The following is an 11,818-nucleotide window of genomic DNA, read 5'->3' as shown; positions in this document are numbered from 1 at the left end:
GCAACTCGTAACTGAAGGCCACGGACTACTGAGCCTGGATTTCACTAATGCAAAAAGAAAGCCAAGATGCTTTAAAACAATCTTGGTGTATGCACTCAAGCCAACTCATCTAAAACACTTGAAATAACATCCCTGTTACTTGTTATTGTTTTCAAGGAGTCCTTACCTGCTTTTTAAAGTGCAACATACATTATGAGAGAGAATGATTGTTCATTATTTTTGTATTCCTTAATTGCCTCCTATATTAGTGTGTTCAAAGGAATATATTTTTTTCTCTCCTGCCCTTCTCTGCCTGCATCTGACAGCACTCAGCATTTTCCACAGAGCTCAAAATTGCTTGCATTCTTATAGAAATGCCTCAGCCATATGGGATTTGCTGAGATGAAATAAAAAGTGCACAACTTGAGAAAATGCAATACTTCATCCTGTGTATTGATTCCATGGCCACCGTATAAACAGGAACTGTTACAAGAATTTCCACTGACTGTTGGTGTTGGAGCTCATGTTCTGCATAGGCCAGGTGTGATGGGAGCTCTCCTGTCAAGAAAGTATGACGTTGCGTTAAAAGGCTGGGGTGAACTTTGATGTTTGTAAATATATTGCACCAGCCAAGCTCCAGCTGCAACCTTGCAGTATTCCAGGCAGATCTACTTCCTTTTGGCAAAGGAATGTGAGCTACCACAGCTAATTTTATGCTATATAAATAATGCTGATAGAGAGACAAGTCTGAAATTAGATAGGTTAGACAGGCAAAATAATAGATTAAATAGGAAAATCGAAGCATTCGTTAATCAGAAATATGAGTATGTTCCTTAAGGAGCTGCAGGAACCCGACTGTGATGATGACAAATGAGAGATCCCAGAATAATAAGATCAGTCTTGCATGTAGGCTGCACCGTAACTGAGACTCTGTATGACATAGATGCACTTGTTGTACAGAGAAATTGGGCCCTTATATCCTGATAGGAAACATTTCCTCTTCATAACAGCCTGTGCTTGACATGCTGACAGAGTGAAGGTTGTGCTGTGTGCCTTGTGCTGCTCCATTCTCTTTCCCCTTCTGCTCCATCTTCCCTCCAGCACCCTGCAGCATAACAGGGCTAGGCAGAGAGCCATCAAGGGCAGGGATCGTATCCAGTGGGAGCAGAGACCAGGCTGGTATCTCCAGTGTATTGTATGGGCTAACCAAGACACCTAAAAGATGGTACATATTTTTCTATTTTAATATATATTTTTTATTCTTTCATATGCATTTTAAAATTTTACTGTGTTTTCCCCTGCAACATTTTAAAATCATTGGCACATTGCTGTATGGGTAGGAGAATTTCCTGTTAACAGGCCAGATGTAGAATTAAAGCCCTAGGTAGACCTAGTTTGTTTTACTCCTAATAATCTAACACTTGATTTTTTTAAGGAATGATAAATTGCCTCTTATTCTTAAATAGGTTATTTTAAACTGTAGCCAGTCAGCCTCTGACAGGAGCCATATTTTGCTAAACCATGTAAATCATGCGCTGATTTTTAGTTTAACTTACTTTCATTTTTTTTTCTTCTCTGTACTCCCTTTGTATTGGTATCATCCCTGGGAAACCAAAATTAATTTTTGCATGGAAGGCTTCAGAACAGATGTGCCACCAGCGCTTCCATTGACAGTGTACTGTGTCATACTTGCCTGAACTGCTTATGATTCGTTTTATGCAAACTCACTGCATGCTGGGCCTTAAAATGTACTGCACAGTTGTTGGAGTGACGCAGGGAGAAGGAAGGATATACTGAGTTTTTTGTGTGGTTTTAGTCCATGCCTAGCAGTATTTCTCCTAACTAGTAAATGTAACAGTGTAATGACTAAAAGCCACAACTTCCAAAACTAAAGGTATTTATATTTGCACAGGACCTCATAAAAGTAGCCCAATTTCCAAAACAGGTGAGTATTTGCAACTTCTCCTGAGGTGAACGAAAACTCATCTTCTCTGAAAGTCACTTCCATTCTGCAAGTTTCCCCCACAGATTTCCAGTCTGAATATTAGACCTACACTGTGGAAAACACTGGGTGCAGCATTATGATACCAAAAAAAAAAAAGTGATCACCCACCAGATTCTACCAAATGTATCCAGAATCTTCCATGTTTAATCTCTTGGCTGTATTACATTGGAATAAATTTTGAAGAGACTTCAGGGTAAAACTACGAGTAAGCAGAATAGTAGGTAATGAAGAAACTCTTGAGAGAAGACAGCAGGGAATATACACTGGAATAAGATGCACAGGGTGATGCCTAAGAGTAGGTTCTGCCATAAGTGTGTGGACAGCTTCATTGTCCTTCAGAGGCAAACCACTCATTCAGCTGACATGGTGGGCTATCACTTTCTTCACTGTCCAGTGCGGAAGCAGCAGAGTAAAAGCATTAAGATTAGGTGGGCAGCCAGTTACTTCCCACTTGGGTAAAAATCAGGGACAAGAGGGAAGTGAGTTGCTGGTTGCTTGCTTCTTCACTACTCCTGGCAGATAGGAATCTAGACACTGGACTTTCTTCCTTCTGAGTAATATATACCTTTCCTCATTCTTCTGAGCAGTATATACCTTGACTCATTGCAGGTCTACTTCAAAGGCACAGGAATCAGAGGGAGCACCCTCAGACCTTTTCTCACAAGAGTGAAGTCATATGTTCTCACCTCAGTGCAGGTAAACAGTAACTTGTCTCTGCTGAGATCTTAGTAAAGACAAGGGAGTTATTTTTTCATCTTCAGGATCCAGTTAAAATTCTCTCAGTTTAGTAATGTAAGTGAAAATACCCCTGTGGATTTTATTTTAAAATAGTTGAATAGGTACAGCACCTATTTTACAGGTACAACTATACCGGGACAACTACTTTAATGAAAAGTAAAAGAGCAGAAACAAAGAGTGTAGGTCTCAAAATCTGAAGTAAAATTGTTCAAAGAATATCAGTGGTTCTGTTCTACTCCTATAAAAAGCAGAAAGTAAAGGACTAACAGAGTTTTATTAGGTATTCCTTTCTAGCTGTTAATGTGACTGAAGAATCACAACTGTAACAGGCACCTCGCTAATATTCTGAGCAGTGTACTTTCTAAAGAAAATTTAGCCATGATACAGCATTCACCTTTAACTGGCACTTTTCATCTCAGGTAACCAAGGAATTAGGAAGATAAATAGAGCCACCTTAGGTCTTCATGGCTCATTTGCATCTTGTACAGACCTTTAAAGCTTATTTATGTCCTCCTTACATTTGGATAAAAGAGCTCTGCATGCCTTGAAGCAACCAATTCATGAAAGATGTCTAAAAAAATTCAGCATATAAAAGTTAAAAAGGATGGTGGCTCTAAGCCCTCTTTTTAGGAAGTGATCCAGTGCTTAAGCTCTTGCACCTGTGACATTTAAGCAGTTGTTTTAAAGAAAAGCTCTAAAAGTGAGCCCTGGGAGGTCAGTTTGCAGAGGGCTGACAGCCACTGTGGAGCAGGCTAGCAGCACAGGGACCTGTGAGGTGTGCTCCACTGTGAAAAGGCACAGCTTGTGCAGTTTGTTCGTGTCATAGCATGTGACAAAAGGTTACCAGAAAGGTAATTTCTCCTGTTCTACCACAGCAGTCCTTGTGTCAAATTGCTCTAGCAATGGCAGCCAGGCTTCCATTGAAGAACTACTTACAATGTCATGGCTGACTTGAGCTGTGATTTGGCTGAGTGAAGGATGTGGGCAGAGAAGTATCATATCAGTATGAGCATAAACTGCCCTGGGTGATACTTGCTCTGTGTGTACTTACTGTCCCCTTATTTTTTCCCCTTAATTTAAAATGCCAACAATTAATGCTATGCTCTTAAGTTTCCCTAAGTCTGCATTTGCACAGTATTTAAAGAGGAGATATAAGTAATTTCTGTAGAACTCCCTGATCAGGAGGAGGCTGCAAGCTCTAGAGCTAATCAGTTCCTCAAAAACTTTGTTTTCTGGTGTTATGCATGAAAGTTGGTGTGAGCTAAGACTTGGAGTTGGATCATTATTTTATGGAGCTGTGAATAGTGAGAAAAGACACAGAACTTTCAGACAAGAAATCAGTTTATTGAGAGCACTGGGGTTACATGACTCAGTGAATTATCTGAGCAAGCAAACAAACCAAAAAGTATCAATAGTGGCTCTGATCAATAAAAACAAAAACATCTTTTTGCTCTTGTTGAGACCAGAACACCACCCACCACCACTCCCTCCTTAGAATACAGATTGCCTTCTTTGGAATACCTGTAAAGAAAAAAAGGTTGTATCTGCTCAGGTTGACAGAGATGATGGAAGTAGTGCCCCCTTTCACATATGGCTCAGGCTTTCAAGAACTCTCGAAAGTATTAGACGCTTAAGTTCATCTCTTCGTGATTTAGGCAGAAAGTGAACTAGTATTTGAGTCTCACATAATTTGATCAAGAGCTCTAGGCAGCTGAGGGCCTTGGGTTGTGCTTCCCTCCATTATTTTGGTTGATGCTTTTGTCCAAAAGACTTAATCACTGAGACAAACTGCAGGAGAAATACTCTTTACCTGGGGGGTCAAGTTAGTCTTTTGAATGGTAGGATTATCTCTACCTCATTCCCCAGCAGGTTCTAGTTCCATCTCTGGTGAAAGTTTAATTATTTTTGCAAAATGAAGCGGTGCTAATGAGAGATGGAAAGCATACAATGCCAATGCTCCCTCCAAACCTTTATGAGAGGTAGGAGAAAGACGTTAAGCTGGTGGGGAGGAACTTAGCAAGCCTCTTACAACCTGAACAAGTGTTCTGAACTCCTCCAGTGACAGGGAGGCATTAATCTTCCTTATAATGCAGTTTGGATCTTACCTGAAAATTGACACTAGAACTTCTGAGAAGTTCTGGGAAATTGTACTTTGAAACACATTTACCATCTACCAGTATAAAACAGCGTCAAACTAAGCCACCCAAAAGGCACAATCAAATCTTCATTAAAAATAAGGCCACCTAATTTTTAGGGCTTTCTCAGAGGTTAGTGTCCTTGCGTAGTTATAGTCTCAATATAGCTGCAAGGAAACCTTTCCCTCCTTGTCTCAGGATGAGTCAGAGTCAAGCTCCTCCTGGGCTGGACCTCACTGCAACCTCTTAGTTTCTTCAGACGGAAGATGACTGTGTATTAAGACAGAGTGATGCATAAGAAAAACAAAATCAAATTGTTACTAGGTAGATGCCCAGAAATGCACCTGAGTGACACATTCTGAGTGTTATTTCCAAGCAAATATTGACTGTTGTTTGTAAAGAGACAGCACAAGACATGAAGCTGTCCTGAGATCATAATCACAGTTTACTGCTGTCTACTTAGAGAGAAGTGGTATGACCCTTTATGTAGAGACCAACCATAATGATAAATGTAGGCCTTGACCTTTGAATTTCTGTTCTTCAAATCAGTTTTTCTTGTATGCATACTTTCAACAGGTTATTAACTTTGGAGTGGACTATTCTCCTAAGGATGCTTCATTACAATTCCACAGAAGTTAATCTACAACAGTAGTTGTTTTGGCTTGCAGAAGGACCTAAAGGATTAGTGTTCTACCATGCTGGACACACACAATTAACTCTGAGAATTTTGTCTTCTCCATTGGTTAGGGTCTCATTTTATCTGAGAGTTAGCTGACCAGGTGTTTTTCAGCACTACATTTCACAGACAGATTTAGTTTCATCTGATTTAGCATAGGAATATTCTTGAATGACAAGGGAAATTAATTTTGACCATCTGACACTATCTAGAAGAAAGGTATGAGAGTTGTATGTGCCAAGCAGCTCAGAAACCTGCGTATAAGATAAAGGTTTTTCACTATTCTACTCTTAAGCACTCAAGCAACTGAATGAGCATAAGCCATAAACTTCAGCCTTAATCATTCAAGCACATAATATAATTTAGTGCTTCAATGTCTACGGTGTCACCTTGGTAGGAGTTATTGAACATGGGGTCTCAACAATTGTCCCATTAATTGTGAACAGCTGATACTGCTTCTCATTATCCTTCTGCAGCACAGTCATAACCAAATAAGGCAGGAGGAGACTTTAATAAGACATGTAACTTGGAGTGAAATATTTTGACACCACAGCCAATTAATATAGGTGCCTATTGCAGAAATGGGGTTTGTTCAGTCCAGGTCCTTCAGATTGTTGCTCCTGAGGATAATTCTCCCTGATCCACAGGAAACTTCAACAAAACAAAAATGGACTGGAGCAGAAAGCCAATCCTTTCTTATGCTACCTATTCAGACAGGGCTTTCCTTCAAACAAGATATCAGAACATGAGGCCAGGGAAAGTATTTCAGTAACTGACTGTCAGAAGTGCACAAGCTAAACTCTGCGTGCATCTTTGGTATACAGGAGCTTCTTATCTTGTACCCAGAGAACTCCAAAGAAGTGGACAGTACTGGGAAGATAATTAACATAATGGTAGTATAATCTGTGAAGCAATTTTACATTGCAGTAGAGATGGCACTGTGAGATGCCCTTTTTCCTGAGTCTCACTGGTTCCCATATCAAATTCATTTGGTTTATAAGTATAAGGTAATGATTTCTTCCAATTTAGCTCAGATCGACTGTCAAGATACTTCTGCTCCGATCTCCTGTATTATATCCACTTATAGAAACTCTATGCCTTACATTATTATCACAGACATTTTTGTGTAACTTTACACACCTTCAGCGTTGCCCAAGTAACCTCATTACACTTCTGTAGATTTACACCTATTCCAACACATCTGTTCTCTAATGGAAACCCAAAAAGATGCAACAAGCATATAATTCAGCCTGCAGAATATATACAACAGTGTTCAGAAAGAACTCAGTGTGAATTTCAGGACAAATTCTGAATTTTGGGGACTGGCAACTAGAAAAAACAGCAACCATCTGTAATGGAAATCACTGAACAGAATTAATATAAATAAGGCAGCTGATGTGCCAACACTTCTACTTATCATATCGAGTATCTCCACTTTGCTCATACTTTGTCTTTCTATCATTTCCCCTGCTGTATGTTTCTCCACCTCTTGTCAATTGCTAGCAGCTACATCATTACAATAATCAGATTATCTTCAGGGCTATTAACTTGTTCCTTTCAGAGGCTGAATGGAGAAATTATTACAAAAAAGAAAAGCTATTCTTCATTCTGGGATAGAGAAGAAAGAATAACAAGACAGATACCTCTAAGGGCCCCAAAGCAGGACTTAGGAAAAAAATCACTCACAACACACCACACAGCCAAAACCAGTATTTTCCTCTTAACAGTGAAGCCTGAATAAGGATCATAAAGACCCAATTGTCAAGCAAGAAAGTTAGTGATACTGTTTATCAAGGCATTAATTTCTGGTTAGATGCCTATAGTCAACAATTGCCCTTACCAACACTGAAAGTGCAGCACTTGGTGTTGTTCAGCTCCTCTCCCTCTGCTCCCAGACCCTGAGGAAGGTATTCACGTAACTTTGAGAACATTTAGCTCCTTGTTGCCTTGGACTATATAAACCACTTACCCAAGCTAGCAACAACCTCATGAAGTTTCTCTGATGAGCTTAGATACCATGGTGACAGTAGAATTATCTAGGATGGAAGACAGAGAAATTACAGTTATTTTGTTGAGAATCACTGCAGGAAAATGTCTTCGACTTTCTTCTAAGATTGGATGCCGAGCTGACTATCTCAATGTATAAAACACACTCTTTGTAACAAAGCCAGGATTATAGCCAGCTAAGAAGTTTTCAGGAAAATTAGCCAGCACAGTAAGAGAATTCAGGGTTCTTTACTCTGCCAACTTAACCTAATGCAAAACCACATTCTTTTTCTCTGTTCGGATGTGGCCAGGTTAAAGATCCAGTCAATCGGCATTCCAGGCCTGCTGTGAAATGTTATACCCATTTTTACAGACCAGTAAGCCGAGATACACAGTTAGTGTCAGTCAAATTAAGAGTTCAAGGAAGTTTTATGGTCTAATCAGTGGCCAGAAATTATTTTGACTTTTTGAGCAAAGAGGCATATTTCACAATGTAAAGACCAGTCTATTTCTGTGGATGCACTTCTACAAGGCATCTTTTTTAGCTGCACTGTTAAAAAAAGCCTTTGAATTTTCATTTTAATCCATTATGCAGGATGTGATCACAATGGCACTCAAGATTAAAAGTAGGAAATTAAGCATGGCCTCTCTTAGGCATTTGAATAATACTTCCCCCCCCTCCCAATAATTATTCTTCCTGATCATAATAAAGTATAAAGAAAATAAATTATATCATCACCATCGTTATCTTTGTATCTTGATGTGTGATTTGGCTATGAACCATAGTGACTAAAGTTAGTATTGTTACAATTAAGAATGCTACACCTCTAGTACATCACAAACTACCTAGAAGTTCCAGTCAAAGAGCAGGTTCCCATTGTGCAGCTCATTTTAATTATTACTAGTAGTTATTTCCACATACAGAAAATAACATCTCTTACATGAAGGTCTCTCACTGCACAAGCAGAATTCGCTACCCCAAAGGCAATCTGGGACCTCCTTTCCATGGAATCCAGAGGAATTACTATCCATCCCAGGTACTTAGTGTCAGACTACCTTTGATACTTCACAGATTTCTGTCTAGTAATTAAGGATGAAAGAAGCTGGTGTCCCTCACTGAACCCAGATGTATTGGAGAACTTGCTGAAAGCTATTGTTAGGGAGACGAACAAGGTATTCTTTCCCTACAGTGACTTGGCAAAAATAGTCTACCAAACCAGACAGTGATCCTAGGTAAACAATAAGATCCTAAATTAAAGGACAGCAAATAAATTGAGAATAAGCAAAGAATTACTATTCATGGACTTGCCTACTCATCGAAGCGTGGATGGATGCAGTTATGCCAATATAAGTATGTGCAGAATGTATGGTATGGCGTATCTAGATACCTCTCTTACTTCATCCATACTAGGAGCTGTACTGTCACAACTATTTTGCATTACAATATCACATTGCTGACAGAGAAAGAGTATAATAAATGCTGTGCAGCTGGAGCTAAATAGGGTGGGTTTCTGCTGAAGTTCAGCTGCCCAATGACCTACCCCATGCCATCCACTCTTTTCAGTGTTCTTCTCTTCATGTTGCTATGTGACTGTTGGCCAATTGGCAAGGAGAGGAAAGAATTATCTGGAAATTTTAAATATTAAATCTGCAGTTGTTAGAAAGGATTTTTTCCTCCAACAGAGATTAAAAAAAGTGTGTGCAATCTGGCTGCATCTGAATGCCAAAAGAAATATGACAGCTCTTAATGCCTGGGCAAGGCTTTTTAAAAAAATAGATGTATTTATTTACTTCTCTGTCTTTTTTTTTTTTTTTTTAAAGTCTTATTTCTTAAGGAAACAAGGCTTAGGAAATCACACTCTGTCTGCCAAACTTTTCCAGTAACTTTTGAACCTGTTGCAATTCCTGAACCAATTCCAACTTAATCTGATCAAGGGCTAAAGGGCTCAAACACTTATATTCTCACAAACTTTGTGAAACTCAGGAAGTGTATAAAGGAAAAAGATCAAAATTAGCATCTGTATGGTTGGAAAGGCTGAAGCAAAACCTCAAGCTATCCATTACGTTTGCTGTGGCCAGGCAATGAGCCCGTGTCTCCAAATTTATGCCTTTCATAGTCACAGGTCTTGGGGTAGTGTGTAGGAGCAGAGCTATGGCTTCATAGTGATGGATACATGGGAGAAGATACAGGAATGCTGTACTCAGGTACCAAGGCTGCTTTAGTTCTGCTGCTTGTGGAATAACTTCACTCATTTTCTACTGTCACCTTTTCCTTTCCTAGAACAAAATAAGTGATTCACTGTCTATCATTTTCATTGCAATAGGTCTGTTCTCGTTCATGGCTAAGACCGGAAAAGGGAAATCTTAGGGGAATACAGACCCTTCAACTAAATGAGCAAGTTAGGCCAAATTAATGAGAATGGGTTCATCTATTGAACTCTGAGAGGAGCTGTTCTTAACAGAACAGACTCTGCCCCCCTTTTTAAATTTCCTTTTCTCTCTTCTAACAAATCCTTGTGAAACTTTCTCTGGTTTCTGTATTTTTTTCTTACAGCTGCCTTGCCAATTCACTCTCACCTCAAGACCACTGGTCTCTTTATATTGCCCCCTCTGCCATCCCACTGCAGGGAAGATCTAGAGAAGCAGGGATAGCTGTTTTGCCAGTTTCCCATGGGTCTAGTTCATTGGACATGGTTTTGCAATGGTGAAATATTGTTTCAATAAAGTTCAAGAGGGGGAAATATTGGCACTAAAAATGAATACATACTTTTGGTGGAGTCTTGTTATCTTAAAGGTAATACAGGAGGGAATTTCTGGAGGAGACTTGATTACTGCTGGGACAGAGGGTGGTAAATTGACTTCAAATATAGGATACTTCTGAGATACTGTCTTGGTTTCAGCTGGGATAGAGTTAATGCTCTTCTTAGTAGCTGGTGCAGTGCTGTGTTTTGGATTTGGTGTGAGAACAATGTTGATAGCACACTGATGTTTTTGGTTGTTGCTGGGTGATGTTTATACCAAGTCAAGGACTTTTTGGTTTCTTGGGTCCTGCCAATGAGAGGGCTGGAGGGATGCGGGAAGTTGGGAGGGGACACGGCTGGGGCAGCTGGCCCAAACTAGCCAAGGGGATAGTCCATACGATATGATGTCATGCTGAGTATGTATAAGCTGGGGGAGGAGGAAGGAGGGAATGTTTGGCATTGTGGCATTTGTCTTCTTCCCATGTGACTGTTGTGTGTGCTGGTGCCCTGCTTTCCTGGGGATGGCTGAACACCTTCCCATCGGAAGGGGTGAACGAATTCCTTGTTCTGCTGCTTTGCTTGCATGCGCAGTTTTGGCTTTACTTATTAAACTGCCTTTATCTCAACTCACAAGTTTTCTTACTTTTACTCTTCTGATCCTCTCCCCCATCCCACTGTGGGGGGAGCGAGTGAGCGGCTGCATGGGGCTCAGTTGCTGGCTGGGGTTAAATCACAACAAATACATACATGTACAAACGTCCTTTTTGCTTTCCTTTCTTCATCCCTGGTACTTTTTTCTTGCACATACTTTGAGTTTAAATGCAGCTTTCTTCACAGGATAACCCCTGTCAAGGCTGCTTTTTTTTCAATACAAGATTGTAAAACCTACTTGACAAATTGAAGCCCAAGAAACATGAGTTTCATATGCTACACATCTGCTAACACAGTTGAACAAAAAGCTACTTTACTGGTTTTAAGTGAATAGTGCTGTTTTAATTATTTGCATTTCAAATAAGCATCATCCATCATTCAAACATTTACAAATTACTTGTTTCAAATTTTTTTTCGAAGACTTCAATCTGAAACCATAGAAACCGAAACTATTCTGGTTTTGAAAAAAAGAACAGTAGCACTTTTTTTTTTCTTTTCACTGAAAAAAATTTGAAAACGTTTTAGTAAATTTACCTCTCGGTGCAGCCTCTGACTTCAGGCCTTTTTGCCTTATTCAATGCGTACGGCTTACAGGGCAGGGCTGGAAAGGCAGGACTGTCCTCAGCTCGGTGTGGAAAAGGCAGGGGAAAACCGAACGGAACGGCGCGGGAGCGATGCGCTATTTACAACGGCGGCGCGAACGCGGGGACGCAGAATCCCGGAGCTCCCTCTTGTCCGTAGCCCACTCGGAAAGGTTTCAAGGCGAACGCGACGCCGACTGACGCGATGAACTCCCCGTCTGCCCCTGGGACCAGCAACAGCCGGCCCCGGCCCCGCTGCGACTACAGCTCCCGTCAGCCCGCGCCCCGGCCGGCCCCCGGGCCTGCCCCACCACCCCTGCCGCTGC

The 11,818-nt window shown here is 40.5% G+C and overlaps 1 long non-coding RNA gene across 3 annotated transcripts; it reads right to left on the bottom strand.

Annotated features, from left to right (window-relative positions):
* Positions 1–4,045: 4,045 nt before the first annotated feature.
* On the bottom strand, positions 4,046–11,782 carry LOC106112812 (uncharacterized). 3 transcript variants are annotated; one of them, XR_003556769.2, is made up of 3 exons: positions 11,446–11,696; positions 7,374–7,569; positions 4,046–4,243 (listed from the first exon to the last, which is right to left on the bottom strand). It is a non-coding gene; the product is annotated as an uncharacterized LOC106112812 (long non-coding RNA). The 3 variants fall into 3 exon arrangements; XR_003556770.2 differs by having other exon boundaries at positions 7,503–7,569; XR_008747731.1 differs by having other exon boundaries at positions 4,046–7,569; positions 11,446–11,782.
* Positions 11,783–11,818: the final 36 nt, after the last annotated feature.

The sequence above is a fragment of the Falco peregrinus genome, chromosome 6 (genome assembly GCF_023634155.1).
Source record: "Falco peregrinus isolate bFalPer1 chromosome 6, bFalPer1.pri, whole genome shotgun sequence".
Classification (NCBI taxonomy): Eukaryota; Metazoa; Chordata; class Aves; order Falconiformes; family Falconidae; genus Falco; species Falco peregrinus.
The sequence above is the reverse complement of the archived record's forward strand: the minus strand, read 5'-3'. Positions and strand labels throughout refer to the sequence as shown.